The following is a 16771-nucleotide window of genomic DNA, read 5'->3' on the forward strand; positions in this document are numbered from 1 at the left end:
GTAGGTAAATAATATATAATATGAAAATGGGTTTTAAGTTTTCAATTCGAAACATATGATTTGCCCGGAATGCAATCGTTTCCTTAAGTCTTATTATAAGCGTGAAACCCCCATAATTACAGACTAAAACGATGTTATACAGACAAAGTTGGTATTTAACAATTGGTTTCAATGTGGCTTTCTTCTGTAACTTCTAGCAGATTGCAAAGAAATATATCCACGTTTTTGGAAATAATATTGAGGAATCGTATGGCCCATGACAAGGAGTCATACAAAATCATCATCATCGGCCGCAGGATGTCCGCTGCTGAACATGAACCTCCCCAGGACTAGACCAGAAGTCTGAAAATAGGTAGAGGTTAGACATTCAAGCTAAGACGTTTATTCACACACATTCAGGCTTTAACGAAAACTCGTTCATACAATGTGATAGGACCCTCTCTTTTAATTTTATCCGTGGTGCTTCATAACAAGCTCCAGCATCCTTGAGGTTAAAACGCCTCCTTAGTTCATTATTTCGTCTCCCGCTTTGCTATGGAAGGAAGTGACAGTTAATATTTCCAACTCCTCCATATCTTTCTATTTGATTAATTTCGTTGCGGGATAATGAAAAATAAGTTTTCTCCGATACTCGCCTAGCTTCACCGCTCTATGTCATAAAATGCGTGCCCCTGCTGATCCTGGCTTACAGGAGTTGTAGTGGTGGGTGTGAGGATAGGAAAGTGTCATACAATGTTCAACGGTGAAATTGGGACTTGGAAACTTCGTTCTTACTACCGTACCTAATTATTGTATAATGAACTTCCCATCCAAACGGAACATTTACGACTGTTGCACCGCGTGCAGAAGCGAGTTTTTTACAGGTATATTATAAAATTAACTCAGCGATATTATCTTGCAAGCAGTAAGTAATAAATTCAACTTGCCCTCACAATTGCTTCAAAGAAGCACAGTGAAGAAAATTAACACACAATAGTCAAGTAACGTCAACATTGTGGCTTGAGGCGGTGTAGGGACATTAATATTAAAACTCCAGCACTTTAAAGGTTGGTTACTGTAATAATAAATTAAATAAATAAACGTATTGTGAATTTCTATTTTTCTATTTTGCACATGGTTCTGTAACTAGGCATTAACGAATTTATATAACAACTGACTTTTGTACTAAGCCTTTCTCTGAAATTACGAAATAATATAAAAATAGTCAAAAAACATAATTATCTACATCCTTATTATATTATCATATTTGATAAGTAGTATAGTAATTTGTACCGCACCTCCTTTATATTCCTGCATTTACCTTAACGTTAATCCCTCAAGATATCTCGTGATCCTGCGTCATTTTCCCCGCGTACATAGTATGTAATGTGCTTTAGCGCACTTTATCAAATTGAATTATGCGATTTACAATACGAATAAAGTTATATGAAATACATATTAGAATAAGGAAGTTTATTGGAAAGTTAAATGTGCGTCATTGTAAAAAAAGTCTATTGTCGATACACGATTGTTTAGGTTCAACTAAATGCAAGATCTGCGAATATTGTGTAATTCACATAAATATTTTATTCACATAAATAACTTCTATAATTAATTAGGCACACTTCAATCGGCCATTAAATACCAAATTATTTTATTGCCGACTCATTAAAGAACTATTATAAACTCTTCGCTATTTTGGACGCGATCCAAGTGAGTTATTTAACCAAGTATTATTCGTGAAGCGTTCCGATGAAAATTAATAACCTAATTAAGTAGGTCTAAATAGGTAGTAAATAATACTTAACAATTTTATTTTTTTGCGTACCTAGTGTCATAAACTTTCAATGTCTATACATATTTATAATGAAATAGAGTCCCCTTTTCTGTCTATCTGTATGTTATCGATTTCCTCAATGTCTACCTAACGGATTTTTATGAAATTTGGTATGGAGCTGGTTTAAGACCCTGGGAAGGTTATATGCTTTTTTCCCGGGTAAATATATAACGGGACATTTATCCAGGAAAACTCCTTCACGCGAGCGAAACCGCGAGCAAAAGCTAGTATAATATAATTCTCTTTGCATTAAACTATTCAACCGTGACGTCTCGACATGATATAAATTTTCTTGTTACAAAATTCACTTTGATATTCAGGCAACGATAATAATAAACTTTGCTACAGAATAGACAATGCTCATTAAACAAGTCCATGTATGTCCCATAGTGACAAATTACCTCTGTACTCATTGGTACTACGTATTTCAAGGCTGTATCACGGAATTTAAAGCATAATTATTTTACGTCTTAAGCATAATTCACACGTACCACTTTAGGTCCACAATAAATTAGAACTTATATATTTAGATTTATTAGATTTAGCATGGAATCGCGTCACAGCCCCCACTTCGACCTCAGTTCGCTTTTGTTTCGACAATCACTTCACGTGACAAATATTTGCCACAAAAACATCGCAGATGTCAAACGAACGTAGCGGTGCAGTGGTGCGACACCGTACATCGAGGACTAACCAACCATAGCGAACTAGATTTTATTAAATAAAGGATAAATTTGCTGAAATTGACTGAGACTATGCCGATGTTTTGTGGTTTTGCCTATTCACATAAACCACTGCACAATAATGAACTGCGGTTGTAAAATGGTCAATTGTTGCAACAGCCCACATTCAAGCACGATGAGTAGTGTTGTGGAGATTCTGGGATTGAAACAAACTAGTTAAAATTGTTAAAGAAATAAGGTCAGATTGTTTAGCTATAACATTATGGGAAATTAAAATATTAGGGGTTAAATGTGAAGACTAGTTACATCTCTACCTACCCCTTGAAGGTGTACCTATCTTCTTATCTCTTTAACGATACAGGAGTGGCGATATATTATGTAGCGATGCAGCATATAAGATCAAGCTTAGTGTATAAGGGTGTATTTACAACTAGCATATTTTTACTAGAGAATCAGTACGTAACGTATAATGTAAATCTAACACAGGTCTGAAAAAAAATCTTTCCTTCTCGCACGAATAATATAGATTTAATACTTCCGAATGGAAATATAATATTAAAATTTACATATAATACTCTTAATATATTATCTATAATAAAATGAAACCCTTTTTACTAGCAAGATAAAATTATTATTTGTGTAATGTTTACTTCTGACATTATACTTAATATACAATTAGTTTTTAACATCAGGCAACTTTTGCCCCCGCATTCCGCTCAGGGCCTACCCACTGGGTCAAATTGTTGACATCTGTAATTATTTGTTTTAATAATATTTAGCTTCAAAATTTTGTTCCTTCTCAATTAGTGCCTAATAGAGTTGCGTGGTGAATAGGGCAAGAAGAAATCAACAACTTTTGCTTCTGACAATTTCCGGTTCTGGCGCCTTCTTATTTGCTGTACATTTTTATTTGTCATAGTTACATAAAAATAATTAACGTATTAATAAAATGTTTACTACTAACCATTACTAGTGATATAAACTTTTGTCTTCTTTCAATAATTGTCCATAAATATAGCAACACTCATTGATTTTTCAAGGCGTTGGAATATTGTACGTTTTTCTTCAGAATTAAGTAAATTTAATTAGCTATAAAGGTGGGACAGTGTTCTAATCATGAGATTTTATTATGATCTATAGCCAAGAATAGATCTTTCATTTTTGTTTCACGACTAAATATATTAGAAAAGTTATAAAATATTAGGTTAAAACCAGTAACAACCAAGTCTATAAATTTTAAACAAACTGAAAGCCACGGATTCCGCAGAAATTTACCGAGGTTACTCAATATTATCGTCCCTTTATTTATTAATATCGGTGCCAACCATTTTTGTTGATACAACAAAAAAGAAATATGAAGAATTTGAGCCATTTAAAAAAAGAAATATCGCATCGGAAAACCGCAGGCAGATCTAGATTCTGCTCATATTTATTATATTCTTATTTGAAGAAGGACTTCATTTCAGGTCTGTGTAATTGGCACATAATAGTGATTCTGAAGAGACCTAAAAACTACGTAAGTCGATTAACAGCGAAACAACTTGATTGTTAGTTCAAACTGTGATTACTATCACGTTACTTCCGCCTTAGAAACTTTTAATAAAGGCAATTCTAGTCTGCTTTGTTGAAACTAGATTAGAAGTAGACCCAACTTGCGGTAAGCTATTGAGTATGGACTCCGGTAACCCAGTACACAATACTGTGTTTAGGTATGCTCAAAACTCAAAAATTTTATTCATCTTTACAATTTTTTTTTAAAGATTTAACTTGTTAACCTTTAAAGATAGGGAATTTTTTATATACTCAAAAATGGAAATAATCTATCAAAATCTTTATCAGTTAGTAGTCACGACGATAAACTAAGTTGCATTAGTGACAAGTGAAATTAAATTCAGGATATTTTTATCTATGTCAACAACAAGAACTATATCCATGTTAAAATAATATTTTAAATAAGTTATGATCGGCTACAACACTTTGGCGTTTGAAAAGAACTTATACCGTTGAGGGCTTTGTTGGAGGGACGATAAAAAGTGAAACTGACAATGCTAATCAAGCATAAGGCAGAATGAATCATTTTTCTTTGATAACCTACTACGATTAAGGAAAATGGCCTGGAATACCTAACAGAGGATAGAAAACCGTCTTTGTTTGCGGGTGAGGCTTAAAAGTAGCATTGTTTTAGTTAGTCATACGTTACCTTAGAAGCCTTTTAGCAGATACAGATATGTCGATTTCGGTTATAGGCTCTCCTATACCTAGTACCTTAGGTACTTAGTTCTACAAAGAGATGTCATAAAAAAACAATATGGCGGTCATTTTTACTACACCGAATTTAAAACATCCATATAATACAATGTTTCGCTTGCTCTTCTTGTCGCTTTTTACATACAATATAGGTACATTGAACACGTTATCTATTGTTCGATCGTTGCACATAGGATTCACGGATTATTTGTTCGCTAATGAAATTCGGCTTGCGGTATTCGTCACGTACTCAAAATAAGTACAATATATGATCTAGTTAATAACGGTCAAGATCAATATAGCAGTTTCTAATTAACGTCATTCGGAAATGAATCATTCAAACTCAAAATATAATTCTACAATCTTTATCTGAATACAACTTCTATGGAGTCTAAACAAATAAATTTGTGACTATTGAATCTTTTTCAAAACCAACTACGGCAAAAGTAAAGATCTGATCTATGCCTGTAAGCAAAAGATCACAATTATATAATAGATATATGTTTGAAAGAGGGTCCATTAGCCCAGACAACTAACATTACTAGGGAGATGCCAACAATTAGGGTATTCACGTATAATAGTACTTAAAGTAGTTTTATTTCAAAGTTGTAACGTTCGTGTAAAGATAAGATATCAACACCAGATTCCCTTGCATTTTAATAAGTTACAGATGGTCTTTAAAAAACCTAAAATTAAACGTTGCTGATGCATTTCACGAGATCGATGAGGACCGGAAGCCAGCTTTCATTCCTAATTTGGAACGTCCGTAATCTACTCAAAATCTTGACAGTGTGGTTGTCCATGGGTGATGCTGAACTTTAATTACCATCAACTGACCCAGTCGGTTGTTTGTCGGCGTTCTGAACTTCCTTTAGGTATATATTATAATAATGCGTTTATTGAACTTATTAATCCTATATCACACTTGACACCATAGTAAGTATACCTCGTACGTTTCACCAATGTTTATAAATATTGAATAATACCATTTGAATATTGTTTTACATTTTATCTATACTTAATGTCTTTGCATGTACCTATCCCATGCCATCCCATTCTCCTATAAGCTTTAAGAGATTAATTATTGTACACAATGCTAATAAACTTTGTATACACGGGCTCAAATTTAAAATTTGTTCAAAACACTTTAGATACCTGTTTTTGAGGTAATATAACGGTTTACTTTTTTGTCCTTTTAACTTCTGCTTTAGAATTGCATGTCCTACACTTTTTTCAGAGTACACAGACCTTTAGATATATAGAATCGGAAGGCAAGCGTAACAACATGTCAGCGTGCCCTTGAGTGGTTTAAACTTTCCATTTTTGTAAATAATACAAAAGGACGTTTATAAGGTACCTGTCCCAACAACAAGTAGCAAGACCGGTAAGATAATAGTAACGACGAGCAATACGAAAAGTATGTAGTTAGATAATTATGTTGCTGGTTAAACGAGTGTTAGAATATTTCTGGTAATTTTTGTACATGCAAACGATCAGCTACTACTGAACAATTACCGTATAATAATATAGTATATTATTTTACGGTAATTGTTCAGTATAATATAGTATATTATTTTACGGTAATTGTTCAGTAGTAGCTTAGTTGTTCAGTGAGTATTCTGATCGCCAGAGTATGATCGAGTTATTTAATCATTCATAGAGGTTTTTTTATTCCATCTTAAGTCATCGCCATCGCCCATAAGCATTTATAATACCAGAAGGATCGTGTATGTGCTGGCCTTAAAGGAAAGGAGTGGTGATTAGGAAGGCAGGTGGGTTTTTTTTGTATCAGATCCCACAATCAACACCGGGGGAAACCTGTGAATGGGATACTGGAATCCCCCGGCTTAACCACTGTAAGGACCTGGAGTGAGTGAGTAAACTTTTAACTAAAAAAGTTTCATTACACATTTTCTTATTACTATTTACATTAAAAACAGTAAGCAGCGGCAGTAAGTTATTATTTATTTTAATTGTACTTTATATCATAACCGATAAAATTAATAGTGAGACAGGTACTTAAGGTGAATCGTGGAGGCTTGCCCAACACGTTTTTCTTTTTTGTAGATTTTGAACAATAATAAATTGTTCATTTTTCCTACCAGGATTTATCCTTTAAGTAATACTTTAGTATTACTTGGAGGAAAATGTACTAGTTTTACCTACAGTAGAGCTCACTCTTACATACAAATGAATTTCCAGACCATGTTACAAAGATCACGTGCGTTTTGCACAATTTTTGTATTATATTATGGCTATCCTATATGATCCAAAATTATACAAGCAATTTTTAAATATCGTTATATCAAGAAAATGATTATTTATAATTGTAAAATTAATAATGAGAGGTAAATTTTAAGGATACTTAAGTATTTATTTAACGACATATAATATGCATTTAAGAGTACAATGTAGTAAGGGTCAAATCGAGACAATAGAATGGTACAAAACACAAGTCTCCGGTCCGCTGAGTCGTGTTCACCAAACCGAAGCGGTGCAGAGATATGCACCAAACAACTTGGATAGCGAATTTTGATATAATTCCACCGACCAACGCGGAGATAGATGAGTTGATTTGGTTTCGTAGTTACAATTTACAGATTAGTAATTTACGTGTGTGAGTTCTAGAGGGTAATAACAGCAGAGATTGATTTCTACTGGAGAAAAAGGACAACCGTTGTACAAAACACTTATATTTGCAACAGAAGTTGTTATTGTCGTAGGACAATGAATTCTTAAATTGTTACTGGTAAGTAAATGTTTTTGTCGTAGGACATACGAGTAAATCTCTACTTCTAAAAGTTTTCCTTTTGAGGTCGAATACGCATAAGTTTATATGGATTTGCTGTCTTATAAAATATTATATAGCCTCTGTCGATAATTCATGTACAGTCAGCTACAAAAGTAGCTGAACAAATTCAAAGATACAAATCACATTTAAGCTTTTGAGTTCGCATCAACAATAATTGCTTCTTCACTAAAATAAACTTCACAATGTTTACTTAATTTTAGATAAATGAAAATTATATTTCAGTTTTAAGTCCTGTGTAGATGCGATTTCAATTTTTTAATTTGACCAGCTACTTTTGTGACTGATTGTATAATGACAATTTCTCAAATTATTTTGATATGTTGCGAATTTACGTTCCATTCGAATACGTGCATTTTAATTAGTGTGGGTCAGTTTCGTTTGCCTCACAGTAAGAACGTGGAGCGACCAAAGAAGGAAAAGTGTTTATTATATTTCTTAGAATATTATTTTTAGTAACGTCAGTAAAGTGTGGACTTTTTTATGTATCATTTTTGACGACATTAAATGACGTTTATACTTAGTCTGGCCATAAATACTGTTACACTTAATTATAAAAAAATATTACATTTGAATTTCGAATCTGTCATTTTTATACGATTGTTCATTGTGTTTTCTCATTTTGGCGCCAATACATTGTAAAATATTTTGCGATATTAAAATGGTGTGGGGTGATAAAGAGAACCGAATCGCTGTGATAGCATTACACAAAGTAGGTATGGAGCCAAATGCAATTTTTAAAACTCTCCATACACTTGGTATTAGTAAAATGTTTGTGTACCGGGCTATTAATAGGTACAATGAGACCTCCTCTGTTTGTGACAGAAAAAGATCTGGCCGTCCACGTAGTGTTCGTACGAAAAAGGTGGTCAAAGCAGTAAGGGAAAGAATTCGAAGAAATCCTGTCCGAAAGCAAAAGATTTTATCTCGGGAAATGAAGATAGCACCTAGAACCATGTCGCGTATTTTAAAAAATGACTTAGGACTTGCAGCCTATAAGAGACGCACTGGCCATTTCTTAACTGATAATTTAAAGAAGAATAGGGTGGTAAAATCGAAACAACTACTGAAGCGGTACGCAAAGGGAGGTCACAGAAAAATTTTGTTTACGGATGAGAAAATTTTTACAATTGAGCAACATTTTAACAAACAAAATGACCGTATTTATGCTCAAAGCTCTAAGGAAGCTTCCCAATTAGTCGACAGAGTGCAACGTGGACATTATCCGACTTCAGTGATGGTTTGGTGGGGTGTTAGCTATGAAGGAGTGACTGAGCCATATTTTTGTGAAAAAGGTATCAAAACATCGGCACAAGTGTATCAAGATACCATTCTTGAGAAGGTAGTTAAGCCCCTTAACATCACCATGTTCAATAACCAAGTATGGTCCTTCCAGCAAGACTCGGCGCCGGGTCATAAAGCTCGGTCCACGCAGTCTTGGTTGGAATCGAACGTTTCGGACTTCATCAGAGCTGAAGACTGGCCGTCGTCTAGTCCCGATCTTAATCCGCTGGATTATGATTTGTGGTCAGTTTTAGAGAGTACAGCTTGCTCTAAACGCCATGATAATTTGGAGTCCCTAAAACAATCTATACGATTGGCAGTGAAGAATTTTCCCATGGAAAGAGTGCGTGCTTCTATTGATAACTGGCCTCATCGTTTAAAGGACTGTATTGCAGCCAATGGAGACCACTTCGAATAAGCTTTTTATATTTTTAATTGTTTTATATTTATGTATTAAACTGACACACTGTAAAAGTAATAAATGTTATTTGCAGTTAACAATTTTCTTTTTTCTTTATTACAATATTTATGGCAAGACTAGGTATACTATTTTTATTACCATAATATTCATGTACCTTTAGGTACACTGTAATTTCTGGGTAAATCACATTAAATTATACTTTTTTATGGTTTGAATCTGAAGGTCTACTTCGACGAATGAAATCCGTAGTTTCGGATGACGGACCGCACGTTTTGTTATTATGAAGTGTTACGGATCCGATGACGGATTCGACGAGGGATCCGATCCGTTCATCAAAATATTTCAGACATGGAATTTGTAAGAACATAAAGGGTTTCGCCACCCATTTTTAAAACCATCTGCAAGGATAGCGTTCCACTGCTTTCTCAAAAAAAAAATACGAGGAATTGATCCTACCACTAAGGTAAGCTACAGAACGGTGACGGATCCGAAGTAATTTGGTAATAAAGTTAAACCCGAAGTTCGTTGTTCCTTCGTTTCGGACCGACGTTCTGACATTCGTTTTTCGAAGTACATCCTCTGAACCTTGTCGCAAAGTACCTACCTAACAGAAACAAATAAAAACAATCTTCAATCTTTTTATATATATAAGTGGTAGCCATCTTCAGGAACCATTTCGGTACTTGAAATATCGATAAACACTTCAGATTATTGAACTTTTGGAGGCCGTTTACTTTGACGTAAGAAACAGGTCAACAGATATATATAGTTACAAATAATATAAATTCAAAATAATATCAATCCCGCTTTTAAATTGATGGATCTTATATTTATGATGTATTCTTTGGATATGAGCCAACTACAAAAAATATTCCATAAGTGACCACAATATTACAGCTAAAAAATAAACTATGCAGTTAACCTTCTGTCTTTGCTGGTGGTAGGATATATTTTATATCCGCCTGGAACGCTACCACCAAGACCTTGTACACAAGGTGTTAAAACCCACCATAGTGGCCCACGTAAGGGTGTCGTGCTCCGGGATCAGCAGGATCAGGATTAGACCCAAACATAAATTCATTTGTAAGATGTTTTTTATTATACACAATATTTTCATTCCATAAAATAGACCAACTTATACCTACGTCTCTTACTCTATATCTTCTCTTCGCATGGTTTATTTTGCGCAATGAGAAGTTTGCAGAATTCATTATTTTTCAGTTCATATAAAATCAAGAATATACAAATGATGAACGATTTAAGATAATTATTCTTGATCATCTAAATATCAATGCATTTATATACTACGTATAATATACATACGAATAATTCCGAACCAGATAAATACGTTGGTCACATCACTCGTTTGATACACACGTGCGAAAACAACACGTGCAGTCAAGGCGAGATACTTGGAGATTTGTAGGTGTAATATATTGATACTGTCCCAAAATCTTGATCGTCAATAAGACATATTGGAGCATCCGATGTGACATACATGTACTCTCTCAACCAACTCCATATGGCTCGCCTCTGGAGGCGGCCTTAGGGGGAGGTGAACTGGGCAACCAACCACGGCTTTACGCTTACAGGGGCATCGCGAGGCGCCTTGGAAGACCTTCTTTTACAATCTTACCCACGAAACTGTTAAAAACGGAGAATTTACACTTTCTCCACCCGGGGCTTTGCATCTTTTAAGACCACCACTGTCTGAAACTGCGCTCACGGCTCAGCGGCGGCCGTAAGTATACACTACCCACCTATCAATGCTCTAAATGTAATTGCCGTGTACACGTAATAACAATAACGTATAAAAATATTATAATGCACCCATTCATATATAATTGAATGCACCGCATTTTTATGACCTAGACAACATAAGTTTCAATTGAATTATTCAAACTTCATGTCGGTTTCCTGTGAGAATTAATCGCGTCAACCCAATCATGTACGGTAAAGTTATGTAGTTATTGCGTAGTATAATCACTGTAATACTAAGCTTTACTCGCTAATCCACCCACGTTGTAGTCTCTTTTCAGAATTAAATTAGTTAGAACAAAAAAAAATCTTTTTTTTTAAGGACTACCACATCCAAACTAACCATCTTTTTTTCTGTAATATTACCTAATATAGATTTAAATATAACAAATAACTTCTGTACACTGAATATGTGGATATACCTATTCAGGACTAATGGTATTTAATTTAGTAAGTTGACATTTGTAGTAAAATATCCTTCTAAAGATGAATTTGTGTACACTTCTGTTAATTATTATAAAAGAACCAACGTAGTAATTACTTCTATGTATAATTTACACGGCGTTATATGTTACATTTTAGATAATGTAGAGATTCGTCAGTCAATCGATATACTTATCGTTATTATATTCGTTCCTACACTTCAAATACACGGGCTATCGGTGAGGTTAAATGAATTATATTATAAACAGAAAACAGTCAACACTACTCACTTCATTATACTTACATTGATTTACTTAGTACGTTACCGGCAAAAATATAGAAGGAACGAAGAAAACAGCATCACAACTATTCGTCACAATACTTGTATTAACATATTTAAAATACCATAGAAATAAAAAAATACCATAGTTATCAGATTTTACTAATCTGTCAAAATATTTAAGCATCGAGCTCGAACACGTGGCGACTCCTAAGACTTGTGACGTGAGGAAAGTGGAAATTAGCGCCACAGGCAGCCACTAGAATAATTGAAAGATATTGGAGCCAGTATAATTAATTTGAAAAGAACAATTAAAATCTAACGGTTCTGGGTGCCGAATGTAGCACCATAGAATACTTTGCAATTCAAAGCGCTTCTTGATATTTAACATTGATGCTTGTAGGCAATGTGGGATTTACCATTAGGAGAGTTACCATCTCTCCCGTCACTTAGTTGTATAAAATGCGACATAAAAACAAAGAACCTACATCATGCCTTCATCCTCAAAGGGGTAGGCAGAGGTGCAACCAGGGTGGCAGGGTATCCAGTTTTGTGATAGGGTGCAAGCCTATCGCCATATCAGGCACAAAATCCAGGCTCTAGAGTGGTGTTATAACGACTAACTCGTAGAAGATCGGAACCTAATTTGTACCCTACAGTTCATTATGGAACATTACAGCCTCTACACCCTGGGTTCCTAACCTGGGGGCAATTACCCCCGTAGGGATAAATAAGCTATTTCACGGGGGTGACAAAAAACCTAATTAAAGGATCGTAAAATAAAACAACAGGGCCAACGTTAAAATTGTAATGTGCAATTTTGATTAATAAAGATATTTGTATGCTTGTATTGTTTGTTTCGATAAATTTTGAAAGCGGGTTAGAATTAGTTTTCCTAATAGATCACAGGGTAACACTATTGAAACGGTTAAGAGCCACTGTGTCTATACGTTGTCGCATTCGTCGATTATAAGAGATATAAAATTTTTCGACTCGTTGCAAGTCGAATATCGCCGCAAGTTGTTACGGATAACGATGTGCTGCGTCCGTCGCAGTCTGCAGAGATGAGTGATGTCATCGCTCGGATTGAGTTTAAAACCACCTTTAGAAAAACAACACAGATTTGGTTGCATAAAGCGGTATGACTAATGTAACTAAGTAATTTAAAGATAAGAATTCTAAAGATATTTTTTTTAACAGTTTACCGGTCATCAAGGATGATTTTGCCAAAATAAATAGTTTAGAAGTAAGAAGAATAGTGATATTATTTTCCCTGTATTCGGCAATTCTGCTCTGCCTCATTAGTTATCCATGTATAATACTTAGAGGACTTCATAACCATACAATTTTGAATCTTACGTGCAATGAAGAAACGTCTTGTTTAGACTCAAAACTTCTAGCGCTTGAAGAATAAAACAAATTTCATTGCTGGCCTTATGGTCAATCGAAAATCAAGGGGTTTCAGGACAAATGACGGGTTAAAATGTTCGATTTGTAGCTAATCATATATGATTCTTATAATCCTAACAGAAAATAACACTAGTAAAGCACTATTAGATATATAATAATATTTATAATTATTACGCACGTATAATCAATTTAACACAAAGTCTTACAAACCAGCAACATACAAAAATAAAAATTTATAAACCGGCTCATTGTGTCAAATGCTGACATGCCAAATGAGATTATTATAAAAACCAAGTCCTAAAGTGGCTTCAATCAATAATACAATCAATCAATCTAATTTAGAATAATCAATTCTAAAACATTTAGAATAATAACGCAGTTGACGTTTTGTCTTATGCAAATTCTTTACAATTTTAGTAAAATAGGTGAGTTGAAAACAACATTAATAATATACAAAAACCCGTGTTTCAATTGTTCCATTGTTTAACCTTGTGGAATTTAAACAATGAAAATACATTATTAAACAAACCCTAATAGAAGAAACAATCACGGTAGCACACATATTCGTCACTTGTAACGTCAACGGGTTACTCCTAAACTGACAACATTTTCAATTGACGAGCGCTTACTTACTTCAGTAACCTATAATAAAACACTTTCCATGATCTAAAGGTTAAAATACCTTATAAGTATTCAACAGTCACAAAAACTATGAATCTTGCTATAACTGTTGGGGATTTCCCGAATGATACGTCCACTCACCAGCCAGTCCGTTAGCGTTGATTAATCGAAAAGTAAGTCGTGTAATGAGCTATGAAACCCTTAACACCTCTAGCCATCCTTCATTTACAATTAATGCTACAGGAATTTAAAAAGAAATATTTGTTTGTAACAATATGTTTCAGATTAGACAAGTATAAACATAATACATCGTTTCACACAAACAAATTAAAGAAGAACTAGAATTTCGTATGTAAAGATGTGTAAAACATAATAAAATTTACCATTCCATACTATCATAAAGAACCCTTAAAATACATTTTAATTTGGAGTATAAACAAACATCGTTGAAATATCGGTGGAAGTGCAATTATGGGCGCGATTGAACTATTGCGTTGAATTCTTTTATACGATCCGAACCTACAACATTGAACACATTGCCAATATCTTGTATACATGTGAATAAGTACTTGCGCGAAAATTAAACAAATAAACGCTACACGCGTTTAGCATTTTAGCTTACAATGTTGAACTCTTTACACTTCCTTAATCGTTTTACTCGGAAAAATAATTAGATAGGTAATAGTGTTATATTTATGGGTTTTTCGTTTTTCCTGTGTTCACGAAAAGAAATATGACGTTCCTGTAGTATTTCCTACGCTGCGCATACAATTTTGAAATATTTAATAAGGATCTAACATGTTATATGTATAAAGAGTGGAATCTTTTATGGATAAATGTGTGGGTTATTTTTAAATACTAAATAATGTTTTACAAGGTACCACCGGCTTATCTTATTTTGCCGCCAAGAAAGTTTGCCCATTTGTATTTTTTTAGAGTTGCATCAACTGTTGATATATTGAAATTATATTAATTTTTGAAACTATTTATGAATATTATTACTAGGCATCATGAGATATATTTGACAATACTTTTAATTTTGAAAATTAAGGAAATTTTGTACTGTTCTTGTCTTCAACACTCTGATAACATGTATTAATTTATTATTGATACTTATTTCAATAAGAACATTGACGTTAGCGGCTTTATTTTTTAACGCCACCGTTTGAGTTTTAGAAACAGAATATATATTAACCTAACGAGTACTTTTTACTTTTCTACATTGATGTTGAAACGTGACTTGTGAGATGTAAAATGATCCTGAAAATATGTAGAGTAAATAATTGAAAAACTGTACTAGACGATGTTGCACTTTGTATCATATCGTCACATTGTTATCAGAAAGTGTTTCATATAAGCGACTATTGTATTGTTGAATCAATTACTATCTCAGCAACTACAACATTAACACAATCAATTAAATTTTTAGGGTTTCATACCTGAAATAAAACCCTTATAAGATCACTTTGTTGTACGCCTTTCAAAAGCCTTTTTCTCCGAAACGCGTAAACATATCGACGTTTGACAGGCAATAATATCTAAGCGACAATCAGTACATTTTTGAGTAGAGTGATTTAAAGTGTCGATTTTAATATAAAAATTCATAACAACTTTTTATTTTATAAAGATATAGCCTAATGATATTAAAATTGTCCTAGACCTACAAAACCTAGATCAAATGACGCAGAAACATTCGATTCTAAATATTTATAGAATACATTTTCGGTATATTTGTCGCTTAGTTATAATTGCCTTTCAAGCGTCGATACCAAGTTGAATTCATATCAAATACTCGGGTCTAATTAATAGATTATGAAATATTATAATTCTGCTCTGCCTCATTAATTATTATTAATAACTTTGTGAATTTATCGTTCGCTTCAACGGTGAAGGAAAACATCGTGAGGAAACCTGCACATCTGAGAAGTTCTCTATAGGAATTTCGAAGGTGTGTGAAGTCTACCAACCCGCACTAGGCCAGCGTGGTGGACTAAGGCTTAATCCCTCTCAGTAGTAGAGGAGGCCCGTGCTCAGCAGTGAGCAAGTACATAATACAGGGCTAATATTATTATTATTATTTACTCGGGTCTATGGTCTCCTTTAGCTACGAAAAAAACAAACTTCTAAGTCAACGCGATCAAAAAGCTATGACCGTTTATATCGCATATTTCGCGATTTCACATGGGAATCAAAATGTATAGAATTCTTCCCGTTGACCTATAATTATGAAATTAGGCAATAAGTAACGTTTCAAACTTATTATTCGCAGTTTGTGCAAGAACTGTGTCAAGGGATCGAAGGACAAAGTTAATGTGGTCAAGATTGATTTACTTAGATACCTTGCGGATTTTTTGATTTAATAGATTACCTACCTAGCTTATGATAATTGAATAAGAGACCATTTTCATTAGCATTTTGAAATGTCTCTTTGCCACATAACCAATCGTACGCATTCATATTTCGATAGAAAATATAATGGTTTTCCCAAATGGCACCACCCGCTTTACGATCCTCTGCCTTCCTTATCCAGCCAAACGATGGCATTCTAGAAAGATCATCAGATCGTTGGGTAGGTTATAAAAACTACTACACTAAGGGCAAAAGACATTATTAATCTTAGTAATCTTCTACGGGCTGATTTTTCAATTACCAGATACAATTCCTTCTTAGGATACAGTCCAACACAAACGAATCAAAAATGACTGTTGTATGTATATAGTTGTTAGTGGGTAAATTTTACATGACGACTATAAAATTTGAATTTAGTTGCACTTCTCCCATTTTGTCTAATTTTTTTACAATACAGAGTGTCTTGTAAATTTTACCTTGCCAGCTGGGTACTTGCATTATATTATTTATCTACCTATGTTAGCTAGGTACTTACCTTAAATTTTATCACACAAGCTATTTATGGCTTGTAGAACTTGCTTTCCACTTTTCATAATTTTTAATAATTTAATTTATTACTAATACCTATTAATTACACAAAACTTACTCAGACGTCACATGCAGAAATATG

The sequence above is a fragment of the Manduca sexta genome, chromosome 25 (assembly GCF_014839805.1).
Source record: "Manduca sexta isolate Smith_Timp_Sample1 chromosome 25, JHU_Msex_v1.0, whole genome shotgun sequence".
Taxonomy (NCBI): domain Eukaryota; kingdom Metazoa; phylum Arthropoda; class Insecta; order Lepidoptera; family Sphingidae; genus Manduca; species Manduca sexta.